Genomic DNA, 16,828 nt, shown 5'->3' on the forward strand with positions numbered 1-16,828 from the left:
TTGCTCCCTGGCTGAAGCCACCCCGTTCCTGTAGCCTGTTCCTCCCGAACCCTACCTCCGCTCGCTGTTAACCCCGACTTCAATCAGCCCGCCAGCTCCCCAATCTCCTCGCCTCCCTTGTCCAAATCCCGGACCCTGCTAGTAGCAACGAGCAAAATCAGCAGCGTTGCATTTCCAGGAGCCAACCTTCCTGCTACTTGTCAGTGTGGAATAATTCAAATGACAGCACGAACAGCCCGACCGCAATACCCAGGAATCAAACTGTGTCAGACACAAAACGCTCGAGTAACTCAGCGGGTCAGACAGCATCTCTGGAGAGAGGGACGAAATGACGTTTCGGGTCGAGCTCGAGTCTGAAGGGTCTCGACCCGAAACATCACCCATTCCTTTACTCCAGAGATGCTGCCTGTCTTACTCCAGCTTTTTGTGTCTATCTTCGGTTTAAGCCGGCACCTGCAATTCCTTCCTGCGCACCAAACTATTACTGTGTTTGCTTAGCACGCTGATTGAAGGGGGGGGGGGGGGGGGGGGGGGGGGGTAGATTGTTATTAATGTGCCACCGTCTCGTGATGATTCATGAAACAGAACTGTCCAAAGCTGGAGCAAAATACTCAATTCCCTGACCCACTGCTATTTATAATGTCACTAGGTGTTTCTAAGCACACTGTCGCTGGACCAGTTCAGTTCAAACCAGCCTTCCCCTCTGCAGAAAACAGATAAACACGGCTACTTCCTGGTAAGATTACATAGTTGACAGCTTTTAAGCCTGGGGGCTTTAGAAAGTAGAATCTATGTGGCATGAGATTCCGACAAGCTGCAGGCTTGGCTTTGCAGAGCAAATTCCTGCTTACATCCCCGGCTCAGCAAAGATTCTTCAAAGGCTATCTGGCACGCTCCAGATCCGCACACAGTATGGTTTAGACATTGTTACCCAATGATCCTCCATTCTCTATTCTGTAGGGCACAGACGCCGTGCATTATTGCGAGGCAATATGTATCAGCCTCCTAAAACGACCAATCGCATGAATAATATTAACGTATCAGACTGAGGACATTCGTGGAATAAAGAACCGTTTTCGTAAACATCGCGTTTCCAGTGGAGAGAGTAAATAACCCGGAAATGATGGACAGATTTTACTGATTTTTCCAACATGCTAGCGGAGGACTTCACCCAACAAGTACGGAGTGCAACCGAGGAGTGGATTTGGAACAGTTATGAGTGAGAGCTCTGTCAATGATGGTGGCTGAGAAACCATCCATAAGGAACAAGAAACACTTTGAAATAGGAGGATGTTGTTGCCAGAACGGATTTGAGGGAGTCAAAGAGAATGTAATGGAATCATTTCAGGAAGTAAGTAATGAGAAGTTGTTTCCGGGAGAACCCTGGGAGTTTGTGAACTTATAATGGAGGACTAGTACCACCTGAGATGGAAGTATAGGTATACCTTATAACGACGAGGATACCAAGGATCAACGTGGAGAAGGGAAAGCACAAGAAACTGCAGATGCTGGAATATTAAGCAGAAATGCAAAGTGCAGGAGGAACAAAATGGGTCAGGCTGCAGCTGCAGAGGGAATAGACTAATGATGTTTCAGGACTGGACTAGGTTGGTAGGATGGGGTGGTGGGGGCTAGTTGGAAAATATGTTGTAAGCTACCCAAGCAGAAGATGAAGAGCTGTTCCTCCTGTTTTCATGTCACCTCCCACCTGCAACTGGATCTCCTGGATGCTAGCCATTTTAACTCTGTTTCCCATTCCCATACTCATACCCATTGTCTGGCATCTCAACAATGTGAGAGTGAGGCCACACACAAGCTGGAGGAACAGCACCTCATATTCCACCTGGGTAACTCACAGCCAATAGTATAAACATCTAAACATTCAAGTAATACCATCCCCTATGCACCTTTTGTTTCCCATGCTCCTACTCAGTGCACACACATTACTCCCACTATCTCCCACTCCCCCCATCATCCTGCTGCCTTGTCCTTCTTCATACACACATCATTGGTGAAACCCATAATAGCAGGCAGATCCTCATATTTTACTTGGGTAGCTTACCACCCAGTGGTGTGTACATTAGGTGAACAACTTCTGTCATCACCCCCGCACCCTTCTTTACCTCCCTTCCCTGTGCCCCACCTGGACGTGACCCATCTTTCCAATTCCTTCCTCTGGCTTTGCACATCATGCATATTCTATACATTACACTTATTGTCTTTTCGTCGATGGCCTTTGTCCAACCATCTGCCAAACATATACCCCCCTCACCTGTATCCACCTATCACCCGCTGGGCAATGTCCTTCCCCCACCTCTCTTCCTGCTTTCTCTACACCAAAGCAATCAGTCTGAAGAAGGGTCCAGACCAAATGGTCGCTTCTCTATGTTCTCCAGAGATGCTGCCTGTGGCTGAGTTCCTCCGGAACTTTGTGTCTTCTTTGGTAAACCAGCATCTGCAATTCCTTGTGTCTACATCAGTAGAACTGTTCTGTCCACTGCATCATTCTTGCTATCAGTGAGCAGAACATGCTACAGCCTAGAGGTACCTCATCACTTAAAAGTGAATGAAGAGAAGTAGGATTCTGGCTGAGATAGTGAACAGAGCACAGATGGGAAGTACTCACAGAGACTAATAAGACAAGTTATACAAAAAATAATAATCTTAGATGAGGTGGCTTTCAGCAGCTCCTGGGTTTGTTAGCTGCCACCAGCGACTCTACTTCTTGCGGCAGCTTAAAAAATTCAGGGTCAGTCGACCAGCCATGACCCACTTCTATAGGTCTACCAGAGAAAGCATAGTCACATTCTCTATGCTTGTCAGGTATGGTCACACAACCTCGCAAGATAAGATTCGGCTGGAGAGAATAGTGCGCCGAGCTTCTAAGATCATCGGTTGCAGCAGACTTCCCTCAGTGACATCACTTTACTCAACAAGACTCACCAGAAAGGCCAAAAAAATCATAGCAGATCACTTTCACCCGGCACATTACCTCTTTAATCTCCTCCCATCAGGAAGGAGATATAGAAGCATTAAAAGTAAAACATCTCGCTTCAGAGACAGCACCTACCTCCAAGCCATCAGATATTTGAATTTGCACTAATCACTTTGCACTTTCTTTTGCACTTGCACTTATGCTTAATATGACGCTGCTGGGTACTGTCCTTCCTGTATATATTGTCCTTCGTACGGTATTGTCTGTATTATCTATTGTGGTGTATGTGGTGGTTGTATTGTACTGTTTTGTATCTGTCTGAGAGCGAACCAAGACACATTCCTATCAACTTGTTGACATGGCAATAAATTTCTTGAATCTTGAATCTTGAATCTTGGTCTGCTATAAGCAGCATTTATTTCACATTCAATCAGTCACAAACAATATTGGGAAAGAAGATTCAAAGAGCCAGCTTCCTACTGGACCCAACAAAGGAACCAATGCCTGTTTCCATAGTAGTCTTCTGACTTACTTAAGGAAACCAGTGCAGCAAGCTGTGAACTACCGGCGCGGAATGTGTAAATCCGCACACCTTGCCTTACTACAAAGGAACACAAGAAATAGAAGAGAAGGTAGTTTGGTTCTTCATGCTGACTCCACTATTCAATAAGAGTCTGAATAATCATTTACTGCACTGATCTTCTGTTTTAATTCCCTTAACATCCAAAAAAATCCACCCATATCTGTCTTAAATATATTGAGTGTCCAAGCCTCTTCTATATCTTGAGTAGTGAATCCCAAAATTTCACTTACTCTTTCGATGAAGAACTTCCTTCTCACTTCTTTCATAAATGGGTCATCCCTTATTAATCTCTTATTAAGTATAATCCCAGGTCCTAGATAGCCCAGCCAGGTGAAGCATCATCCATGCATCTATTCTATTAGGAATTCTATTTTTGAATGTTTGAATGAGATAATTTCCCATTCTTTCTTTACCTTTCCTCATCCAAGCAATCAATCTAGTGACTCGTCATTCCCTTCCTTCTATCATAAGTATCTTCTTCCTTAAATGGGGTGACCAGAAGTACATAATATTCCTGATGTGGTCCCACCAGGGCCCAATATAATTCCAGAAAGACTTTGTCTTGTGTTCAAATCCCCTTCCAATAAAAGTTAACCTAACTTTGCATTCCTAATTGTTTGTTGATCCTACAAGTACAAGGGCACCCAGGTCTCCCTGAACACCAACAACTTTGAATCTCTCACCATTTAAAAAGTACCATTATATACCATCTGCAATGTCCTCACCTGTTCACTTATTCCAGTCTATATTCCCTTGCAGCCTCTCTGCACTCTCCTCCCAGCCAATCCTGCTACACAGCTTTGTAAAATGAGTAAACTTGGATATATTATACTTGATGCCTTCATTGAATATGTTGATATGGAGTGTAAACAGCCGGGGTCCAACACCAATCTCAGCAGTGATGACTTTTCGCAGACTCCTGGTCTATTTATTCCTATTCTATATTCATCTGCTAATCGAACCTCAGTTCAAGCAAGGTATTGCCCCCAATGTCTTGTGTAGCACCTATCAACGACCTTCTGATTGTTCAGATAAACTACAGATACACCACATATACCTCAACTGGATTTTCCAAATATGATTTTCTTTTCATAAATCCAAATACTAATCCGACTAAATTTATGTTCACAGATGACACCACCGTAGAGTGCTGGATTTCAAATACTGTAACAATTACGAGACGGAAAACAGAAAGGAGATTGAGAACCTGATAACCTGGTGCCAAGGCTACAACCTCGCCCTCAATGTCTGCAAGACAAAAGAGATTATGATTGACGTCAGGAGGCAAAGCAGTATACATCCCCGCAAGACTTTGTTGGTGCTGAATTAAAGATGGTCGAAAGCTTCAAGTTCCTGGGAATAAATATCAGCAGCGATTTATCCTGGTCCAGCTACATTAGCTATGGCCAAGAAAGCACACTAATGCTTCTACTTCCTTAGAAGGCTTAGAAAATCGGGTATGTCCCCAACAACCCTCACTGACTTCTACAGATGCGCTGTAGAAAGTATTTTATCGAGATGCATCATAGTCTGGTTTGGGAACAGCTCCATCCAAGGCCACGAGAAATTACAGAGAGTTGTGGACGTAGCCCAGTCCATCATGCAAACCAACCTCCCTTACATTGACTCCATCTACACTTCCTGCTGCCTCGGCAAGGCTACCAGCGTAATCAAGGACCGGTCTCACTCAGTCACTCCCCCTTTTCCCCTCTCCCATTAGGCTAGAAGTTTGAAAATGTATATCTCCAGGGACAATTTCTTCCCAGCAGTATCAGGTAATTGCACTATCCTCTTATCAGCTGCAATATGGTCCTGACCTCCCATCTACCTAATTGGAGATATTGCTGCCTGACCCACTGAGCTCCTCAAGCATTTTGTATTTTTCTCATGATTCCAGCATCTGCTATTTCTTGTATCTCCGTAGTTCCCCATGTTCTCCTCCCCATTTCTCGCATAATAGGGTTAAAATTATCTCATGCCCAGAATAGGTGAATCAAGAACCAGACAACATAGGTTTAATGTGAAGGGGTAAAGATTTAATAGGAATCTGAGGGGTAGCTTCTTCACACAAAGGGTGGTTGGTGTATGGAACAAGCTGCCGGAGGAGATGGTTGAGGCAGTAACTATCGCAATATTTAAGAGACAGATAGGCAGGTACATGGATGGGACAGGTTTGGAGTGATATGGACCAATTCTGAGGGGAAGTCTGTCTATGATGTCAACAAATTGTCACTCAAGAATAATTTATGTCCCAGTTATTAGGGCGCCTGGAGATTCATGAGAAGCTAAAGATCACATGTTATATCCTAATAATTTCTCTATTGTAAAATCTGAATCGTGATTGGTTTGTAGACTTGCTTTCTATCTTTGTATTTTGTTTCTGTTATTGTATAGTTCTTATTTTCCCACCTGTTTCATCTTTCAAAGTAGACACAAAGGAGGGAAACCTTTGAGCAACATATCTTACAAACTTCTGCAGGTTGCAGCACACGTCAGTCAGGTTGCATCAAAACTTAATTCGGGAATATCTTTGGCCAAGACCATAAAAAATAGCAGAGAATTGATGACGTGGCCAAGTCCATTACACAGACGACTCTTTGCACCGTTGTCTCCATCTACACTTCATGCTGCCCAGGATGCTGCCTAGGATAAGACTTGTCCCACAACAATCATTCCTTCATCTCCCTTCTCCCATCTTGCGGAAGGTACAGAAGCTAGAAAGTGCGCACCAACAGACTGAGGAACAGCTTCTTCCCCTCTATTTTCAGGCTTCTGAATGGTCCTTCCATTAGCTAGGTTCACTTATACCCCATTGAGAACATTGAAATTTGTCTAAGGAACTGATGCATTACAATGCTGAGAACTATATTCTGCACTCTGTATCTCCTACTTTGCGCTACCTACTATACTTGAGTTTGAACAGATTTTATCAATGTGTGGTATATCTGATTTGTTTGGATAACATGCAAAACAAAGCTTTTTACTGCATTTCGGTGGACGTGACAATAATAATCCTAAGGTCAACGATGGTTCGCTGGCGATCTGGATGGAGACAACTGCTGCAACAAGCCATTAGGGCCAGCCATAACGAAGATGGCAGAAAAACCTGGCGACTCTTGCATATGGACTTGGTGAGCTGTTTTGTTGCATTTGGTACTTAATGTGAGATTGTCCTGGTGTATAGCAATGATCTTACCCATCTGTATGCAAAAAAAGGCATTTAATTCATTGAACAAATGAAATTGGCCATAGTGATAGTAAAATAACCATTTTTGCAAAGCAAGGCACCTTCAGTTTTCTGTCACTAATCTAACATCAAAAGTTAAATGTCAATTTCTTGTCGTTAGTTTTGTTGGCTGTAAGAATCAGAGATCAGCTGGTGTTATTCATTGAATGATGCTTCCACTGCAAGCTCATCTGTCCCCGCTGAACTCCAAAAACGTCTCTCAACATTGTCGCCGACCCGAGACAGTGTTAACCTGGAGAAGGCAGCTTCTTATGGTAAATGTTACCATTCTCATGGGACAGCTTGCAGTTATAAACAGCTGTGGCTAATGGACAGTGGGCTATTAATGGTAAACTCCCAGGCCACGTGGTATGTGGCCTCATGTTCTCTCAGAAGTCACCAGGGAACTCAAAGTAAAGAAATTGACCCAAAAAGGTAAAAGTTTCTTTGCATTTCATATTTTAGTTTGTGTTCGTGTTTTTTGAATTAAACTATTTTACTTTTCTAAAGTCTGGATGTAGATCACCGTTTCTCTGATGCTCTGTCACAATTTCTGGATACGCGTGGCTGGAAATGGAAATATACCTGTATGCTGGATACATGTACACTTCACTTCTTCTTCTGGACCTCTCTGGCTCATCCCAGGAGACAGACTTGCCACTGACATTTTCTATAAACCCACTGCCTCCCACAACTGCTTTGACGAAATCTGCCTCCATTCTGACTCCTTTAAGGATGCTTTTCACTCAAATTCTCCATCTCCACTACATCTGCTCTCAAGACCAGGCCTTCTCCTTTAGAGCTTCTGAAATGCTTTCCCCCTTCCGGAACATGGACCCCCCCCCCCCCCATCCTCTGCTTGATGGCTCCATCACACACATGTCCTCCATTATCTGCACCTCTGCTCTGACCACACCCCAACCCCTTCCCCTGACATAATAGCAATAATAGCATAATAGCAGAGACTAAGACTTTTGCCTCCATCACAGTGAGGAGGTGCTTGGTGAACTCACTGTGGTGGATCTTAATTTGTGTTTATTGTATGTTTTGTTATTTATTATTATATGTATGACTGCAGGCAGCGAAATTTCGTTCAGACCGATAGGTCTGAATGACAATAAAGGAATGTAATCTGATTAGATTAGATTAGATCTATCTAATTAGGAGGTCCGGGCCGCTGAGGAGGATTTTCACCGTCGGGGTTCGGCGTTGGCGTTCCATCAGCCCGGCGAGAGGGCCTGAGCATCGGGCCGCCCGGGGTGGCGACTGCGGGTGCTCAGAAGGCCCCAACCACGGGTGAACATCTGGGAAGATCGGAGGGGAGGCTGGCTGGACTATGGTGCCTTCCTCACCTTGGTGCCATTGTGTTATGTTGTGTCGTGGACTTTCTGTGGTTGTGCTTTTTTTTAAATTCTATTTTATTTTTAATATGTTTTATTATTTATTATTTATTTATTTTTATGATACTGACTGTAAAGGGAAATTCATTTTGTTACCTCTAATTGAGACAATGACAATAAATTTGAATACAATACAATACTAATCTAATAGACATTCCTTGGTGTTCGCCTTTGAAGCTACTTGCCTCTGCATGCAACACTTATCTGCCATCATTTCCACCAGCTCCAATCAATCCCACCATCAGTTACATGTTCCCCTCTTCTCCTCTTTCTGCTCTCTTCGGGACTCTCTGTTCCATTTGCCTTTTCCCACCCACCCCAGCGCCTCTCCCTGCAACTGTAAGAGATGTCATGCCTATCCTTCACTATCTTCCGTGGACCCATACAGCCTTTCCAGGTCAGGCAGTGGTTGACCTGTATTTTTCCAACCTGGTCTACATGCATTTGGTTCTCACGGTGTAGCTTACTGGACATTGGCAAGACCAGGCACAGACTATATAACGGTTTTGCAGAGGACCTGTGCTCTGTCCACAAAGGCCACCTAGCTTGGCCAGCTGCATATCATTTTAACTCTCTTCCCACTCCCATACCGACCTGTCTCTCCTCAACCCTCATCATTTTTTATTGGAAAGCCAAATACAAATTGGAAGAATGTCTCATATTCTGCTTTTATAGCCCATAACGCAACAATATGAATAATTAATTTTCCAATTTCACCTCCAGTGCTCTTCTCCCACACACACTCAACTGACCGCCCAGTTTTCTTCTCCCTTTGTTCACCTTTCCCATCCCCTCCCTCCCTCATTCCATCTGCCCGTACCCCCCTCCCCATCTGGTCCACCTGTAACCTCTATCTGATCCTCCTTTATACTGCTATAAACTGGCAAAAACTGGCAATCTTTCCTGTTCTCTCTCAGTCCTGATATCAGGTCTCCACCTACACCTTTTGCCTCCACAGACGCTGTTTGACCGGTTGAGTTCCTCCAACAAGGGTTTCATGTTCCATTTTTGAAGAGATCTTTGGAATACTTGTCACCCTGCTGGCTACGCTCTCATTTCACTCCTATCATCGGGAAGAATGTATAGAAACTGAAAACTGCTCCAGTTTCAGGAGCAGCCTCTTCCCTACAACCATCAGGCTATTAAACACCACAACCTCCAATTAGCTCTGAACTACATAGACTTGGGCGCATAAATATATATATATATAAACTGAACTATTTTGTTGTTTATTATGGTGTTTACAGAGTACTATGTTTACAAATCTGTTGTGCTGCTGCTGCTAGTAAGAATTTCATTGTTCCATAGCGGGACATATGACAATAAAACACTCTTGATCTGCAGCGTTAAAGCTCTGTCCCACTGTACGAGTTCATTCAAGTGCTCTCCCGAGTTTAAAAAAAAATAAACTCGTGGTGAGCACGTAGAATGAACGTAGCAGGTACGTCGGAGCTCAGGGACGTCTCTTAGCGGCTCGTAACGCTAACGGCAGGTACTCGGGAAACGTGGTAAGCTCGGGAAGACTCATGAAGATTTTTCAACGTTGAAAAATGTCCACGAGAGCCCCGAGTACTTATGAGCGACAATTACCGTAAATCTCCGAGTTTGAATCTGGGCAAACTCAGGAGAACTCTTGAATGAACTCGTACAGTGGGACAGGGCTATTAGGCTGTTTATAGACACAAACTAGAGTGCAGAGAATGTTTACAAGGGTGTTGCCAGGATTGGAGTGCCTGAGCTATAGGGAAACATTGGGCAGGTAAGGACTTTATTCCTTGGAGCGCAGATCACAGATGGGTGATTCTTTTTATCCTTTTTATTCTTTTATCTTTTATCTGGAAATCAAGAACCAGAGGACATAGGTTGAAGATGGGAGGGGAAAGATTTAATAGGAACCTGAGGGGCAACTTTTTCACACTGAGTGTGGTAGGTATATGGAATATGATGCCAGAAGAGGTCGTTGAGACGGGTCTAATAACAGCATTTAAAAGACATTTGCAGAGGTACATGGAAAAGAATGATTTAGAGGGATATGGGCTAAATGCAGGCAGGTGGGACTAGTGTAGATTGGGCTTTTTGGTTGGCATAGGTAGACGCAAAATACTGGAATAACTCAGCATGTCAGGCAACAGTGGAGAGAAGGAATGGGTGACGTTTCCTTTCGAGACCCTTCTTCAGACTGATGTCAGGAGAGAGGGCGGGACAAAGATAGAATGTAGTCGGAGACATTAAGACTAGTGGGAGAACTAGGAAGGGGGAGGGGATAGAGAGGGAAGGCAAGGGCTACCTGAAGTTAGAGAAGTCAATGTTCCTACAGCTGGGGCGTAAACTACCCAAGCGAAATATGAGGTGCTGTTCCTCCACTTTGCGCTGGGCCTCACTCTGACAATGGAGGAGGCCCAGGGCAGAAAGGTCAGATTGGGAATGGGAGGGGGAGTTGAAGTGCTGAGCAACCGGGAGGTGGCTATGACGGACTGGTTAGGTTAAGACGGACCGAGCGGAGGTGTTCAGCGAAACGATCGCCGAGCCTGCGCTTGGTCGTGCCGATGTAGAGAAGTTGCCACCTGGAACTGAGGATACAGTAGATGAGATTGGACGAGGCACAAGTGAACCTCTGCCTCACCTGGAAAGACTGTTTGGGTCCTTGGATGGAGTCGAGGGGGGAGGTAAAGAGACAGGAGTTACATCTCCTGCGGTTGCACGGGAAAGTACCTGGGGGGGGGGGGGGGGGGGGGGGGGGGGTTGACCAGGGAGTTTCAGAGGAAACGTTCCCTGCAAAAATCAGAAAGGGGTGGAGATGGGTAGATGTGGCCAGTAGAGGGATCCCGTTGGAGGTGTCGAAAATGTTGGAGGATTAAATGCTGTATGCGATGGGTGATGGGTTGGAAGGTGAGGACAAGAGGAATTGGGAATAGGGGATAGAGTCTGCTTGGAGTTAAAAACTAGATTAATGACCGCCATCTGTGACTGGAAACGTGAAAACGTAGACTAGATTACAAAATGTTTAGCTCGATGGAAGTTTCTTACTGAGTAGTTATTCAACCCTTACTTGTCTAAAGATAGGTGCATGGGAAAGAGATGTTTTATTCTTGATGAATCTGTTCATTGCTTATTATTCTAGCCACTGAGTAGGAATGTTGAATGCATAACAGAGAGACGATAAAGGATTTCTGACCTGGAATGCTCACTCTATTTCCACAAACGCTGTCAGGTCTCTGCGTCTTTTCACATCTTATGCCTTTACACCTTAAAAGGATCATGTAACTCTTCCCACGTTGAGATACTTTATGCTCAGAATTGCATTCTTTCATTCCAAATAATCGCCTGGGTTTAATTTTGCAAGTAGTTTTAAGGCTAAATCTAAATACATTGAATTTTCACTGTCAGCATCTAAATACTTCCAGCTATTTTAAATCTTAACCAATTTCTACAAATGGAGAGTATTCATTTTCCTGTATCTATTTACATTTGTAATTAGTAGAAACAAGGAATTGCAAATGTTGGTTTACACAAAATGACACAAAGTGCTGGAGTAGCTGAGCAGGTCAGGCAGGATCCCTGGAGAACATGGATAGGTGACTTTTCAGGTCAGGGAGGGTCCTCACCCGAAACATCACCTATCCATGTTCTCCAAAGATGCTGCCTGAGCCGATGAGTTATTCCAGCATTTTGTGTCGCCTTGTGTACATTTGTTATTCTGTCTCTTACTAACGTTTGTAAACTGTTATCTGCTAGATCCAGAAGTAAAGGATTGTTGTAATCAGTGTCTATGGCAGATTGTTGTTTAACAAGCTGTGTGAGGGACTGACTGCATAATTCTATTTTTTAAACTTCAGTAATCCTTTGCAATATAAAAAATAATAAATATTTGATATTAAAAAAAAAAAAAACTTTTTAGAGGTGCTTGTACGCTGTACACCATCACAATATAGCTTTGGTTATAAACTCATTGGATAGTATCATATTATCTGGTATCTGAACTTCTACCAAATGAGTGTGCTTCTGTGTGACCTTATATCTTATTCAGCATTCTGTATAAGTCTCTGAAATAGTAGAGGAGTGTTCTACAGTAGAAATAACTTGGAACAAACTGCCTCACAATAAATATCCTACAATTCGAAATTCATCTAAATTGTCCATAGTTTTGTAACTGGGAATTATATTATTATTTTTAATTGCCTGTGACATAACTAAAGTTCTGATTAACCTGAAATATTGATCACATCAGGTAGGAAATTCTTCAATACATGAAAAAAAATTCTCCACCTATATATCCCCTTTACAGAGAGCAGAAAACTCAGAAAGAGAGCCAATCAGTAACAATGGCGCAGCTGGTAGAACCGCTGCCTCACAGCGACAGAGATCCGGGTTTGATTCGGACCTTCGGTGCTGTCCGTGTGAAGTTTGCATGTTCTCCCTGTGACCATGTGGGTTTCCTCAAGGTGCTCCAGTTTCCTTCCACATCCCAAAGATGTGCAAGTTTGTAGGTTAATTGGCCTCTGTAAAATTGTATAGGGAATTGATGAGAAAGTAGGATAACATAGAACTAGTGTGAATGGGTGATCTATGGTCTGTGTGGACTTGATGGGGCCGAAGGGCCTGTTTCTGTGCAGTATCTCTAACCTAAATTGGGTGTTGAGGTGGAATGGGGTGGGGGGGGGGGGGGGAAGATTGTAGACAGCACAGTGAGCTTCCCTAATGACATAATAAGCTAGTCAGATGAATGGATGGGGGGCTGGAGGTTGTAGTCGGAAGATGATTGTGGAGATGGTGCACCCTCGACAAGCTTCCACAAGCTACGACCCTGTCGGCACCTGGCGCCAACCTATGTCATCCTGGCAACATCCTACGACAGCACCTACGTCAGGAGAAGACAAGCTACGAGTTGACAAGCTACGGCAAGCACACGGTTGGCGAAAAGTTTTGAACATTTCAAAACCAGCGGCGACTAGAAAAATGCTACGATTCTTTGGGTGACTGAGGAGACGACTCATGGCCATACAGGCGACACCCCAGTGACCATGTGGTTACAGCCTAGTCGCCTATACTAAAAAATCGGCATGTGGGACAGGGGCATTACTCGAGCTTTTTGTGTCTATTAAAAATCTACAAGTGTAGGCTTTAGATAAAATTTGCGTCGGTGATAGAGAAACACATTGCTGACTATTGCGGACAAGGCCACAAAACTGCAGTCATATTCAACTTAAGAATAAGTTTTCCAAAATTACAAAATATTACAAATAAAGTAAAAGACAGAATTCTTACAGCTTATGGGGACACAAGGAACTGTAGAAGCTGGAATCTCATATAAAACGCAAAGTGCAAGAGTAACCCAGTGGGTCAGACATCTCTGGAGTCTGAAGAAGGATCCCGGCCCCAAACGTCACCTATCCGTGTCCTCCAGAGATGCTGTCTGATCCGCTGAATTACTCCAGCACTTTGTGTTTTATTCTCACAGCTTATAATACTTTTGGAGCCCGTCAAATGAATTGCAGACTTACGGTTAAAAATATAAATCATTTGTCTTGCCTCCTTCCAAAGAAATATATTTCCCCTGAACATTATTCCAGAGTGACATACAGATTGCTGTTCATGGTCTGTAATCACTTGATTAGCAACAGAGTAACCAGCTCCTGATAAGCAGCTTTTCAATGACAATGAAAACAACATTTGCAAGTTAAAACATCGCAATCAGTCTGCTGCCAGAATTAGTATGTCATCAACACTGTTAGTGTGTCTTCTAATTCAGTGAGATGTGTAACCTCTCTGCTTTCCAGTGTGCCATATGAAATACGCCCTGCCTGGAGGAAGGTGTGCTAAGCAGCAAATCCTCCAAAATCCATTAAAGGTTATGGAGCAAACTCTGAACAACACGGCAAACGGTATACAGCATGCCCTAGTAAGATTAGGCAGCACTTCCTGTATAATTCAATCAGGTATGCAGCAGTCCATATATAATTCATAACGAACCTGTAGCCACCTTGTATAAATCATCAAATGATATGTGACACACCCCGAGTTATCACTAGGGGTCAACTACAATATAGATCAGACATTACACATCCAGACCTAAATGTCCAAAGCAACATTCAAACCACTCTCACTCTCCTGCCCCTGACCCTACTGCCATTGCTCTTTACTATGTTTTATCCAGCTTTCCTTGAATGATTACCACTTGAGAAAGCACACCCAAACCCAATAGTCTTGACTTGCTTTAGACAGAGATGTTTATTCTAAAATCTCATCTTTGATTTCTTGGTAACAATCTTATTTTGATAATTTCTAGCCTCTAAGATGGTAATATAAGTTTCAGAAAGGACAGGCAGCATCTCTGGAGAGAACGAATGGGTAACATTTCGGGTCGAGACCCTTAAGAATTGTCTCGATCCGAAATGTCACCCATTACTTCTCTCCAGAGATGCTGCCAATCCTGCTGAGTTACTCGAGCTTTTTGGGTCTATATCTGCTTTAAACTAGTATCTGCAGTTCCTTCCTACACATAAGTTTCAGAAAGTGTGGTTTTAGCACTGATTCATGTGGGTGCCATTCACCACTGGCCCTCCTGATGCGCTACCATTACATCCACAATCCACCCTCTCTCGTTCAAACAGCCTCTCAAATATCCAGCCATGCTAAAAATCAAAAATCTGTAGATGCTGGAAATCTAGATTTAAAAAAAAAAACAATGTTGGGAGCATTCAACAAGTCAAGCAGCATCCTTTGGGAAAGAAACAGCTAATAGTTCAGTCCACAGCACTTTGTCAGAGGGTTCTGGGGAAGGTTCTTTGACTGAAATATTGACACTGTTCCTCTTTCCACACATGCTGCCCGACCAACTGAGTGTTTCCATATCTTTCATTTTTAATCCAGTTATGCTGCTTGTTCCCTAAGTGCTACGTGCACTCATGTTGTTCCTTGTTCTATTATACAGTACCTTGTGGAAATCACCACATAATCCTTGACTGCACTCACTGTTCCTTCTTTACACAATTCAGTCTTTGGTCAAGTGTGACTAGCCTCTTTGAATTCCAAGCTGACAATTCATGGTTATACTCACATTCTGCTTTGTATTCTCTTGCATAGTAGAGATTCCATTACATTTACACCGTGACATTACACCATGGGTGCAAAGTTGTTTAGAATATATCCACCACCAAAACATTGAATGTGAAGTTTGTGATCTGCTCTGGCAGCACATCTCCTTTTGATAGAATGATTAAATATATATAACAGAACCTCCGCCTGGGTTCTATAATAAGGTGAGGTGTATAAAACCATGAGAAGAATAGATCAGGTGGTTGCATAGAGTCTCTTGCCCAGAGTGGGTGAGTCGAGAACCAGAGTGCATAGGTTATAGGTGAAGGGGGAAAGGCTTTATTGGAATCTGAGGGGTAACCTTTTCATGCAAAGGGTGGTGGGTGTATGGAATGAGGAGGTAGTTGAGGCAAGGACTATCGCAAAGCAATAAGACAGGTACATGGGTAGGACAGGTTCAGAGGGATATGGGCCACATGCAGGAAAGTAGGACTAGTGTAGATGAGACATGTTGGTCGGTGTGGGCAAGTTGGGCAGCCACACTGTATGACTCTCTGACTCATGCTTCCTTATGACATAGGAGACCATTCAGCACTTCGAGTGTATGCTGGTTCTCAGAGCAATCGCATCAATGCAATTCCCCCACTTATTTTCCGTAGCACTTTCTGTGTCACATGCGCATGAAATTCCCTTTGACAAAGCATCTACGCTGAGAGTAATTTACTTCAGTCAATGCATCTTTGGGATGTGTGAAGGAACGAGCATCTGGGGGAAACTAGTGAATTTACAACGGTGAATATGCAAACTCTTCAAGGACTGCACCCGAGGATGGGAATGAAGTTCAGGTCACTGAAGCTGTGAGGCAACTTTGGGTAATAGGGAGATTCAGTCTATCTGGGAGAGAGTTGCATCAATTTTGAAGTTAAGTAGTTTATGTAATATTTCCAAATTTATTTTAAATAGAATATATTATTTCTACTGCCAACATTGCACCTCTGATATGACAGTAAAAAGCATACAGTACCCTGTATAATTCAAAAAATGTATGGCATGCTACACGTAGCTCGTTAAGACTCACATATACCTCAGATGCAATTTCAAACATAGGATCAAATGATATAAATAATACAATCATGCATAATTGCATAATCTACATACATTTTGAAGAGCGCACGTATGTATGGGTCTTGTACCCAATACAAAGCAAAAAGCAAGGTTTAATGTTAGAGTGGTTCTACCTGGGAGTCAGAGAGGCTTCTGGAGTTAGCACAGTCCTTTCAACAACCTCCTCAGTTAGTGGCTTGCGAGGGCCTCCAATACTGCCTGATGCCTCATCACTTGCCATTTCCATTCTGTCGGTTCCATTTCCATTCTGCTACACAGAAACGCAAAATAAAAATACAAAGAAGTCTCTTCAGAGGCAAATATCAAGGGCATTGTTTGTAAGCTTATTGGTTTAAGGCCACTTTGGATGTTTCTGGAAATCCATATGCTCTCATTAGTCATCTTACAACGAGATCCCAGGCATTTCCTGGGGCCACATTGCTTACTGCCGGCACGTTCCAATATACGGGAACAAACATACATTTTATCCGGAATGATTGGCAATATCACAAGTGAGAAAATGAATTTTGAAATGGAATAAACAC

Source organism: Leucoraja erinacea, chromosome 22 (genome assembly GCF_028641065.1).
Source record: "Leucoraja erinacea ecotype New England chromosome 22, Leri_hhj_1, whole genome shotgun sequence".
Classification (NCBI taxonomy): domain Eukaryota; kingdom Metazoa; phylum Chordata; class Chondrichthyes; order Rajiformes; family Rajidae; genus Leucoraja; species Leucoraja erinaceus.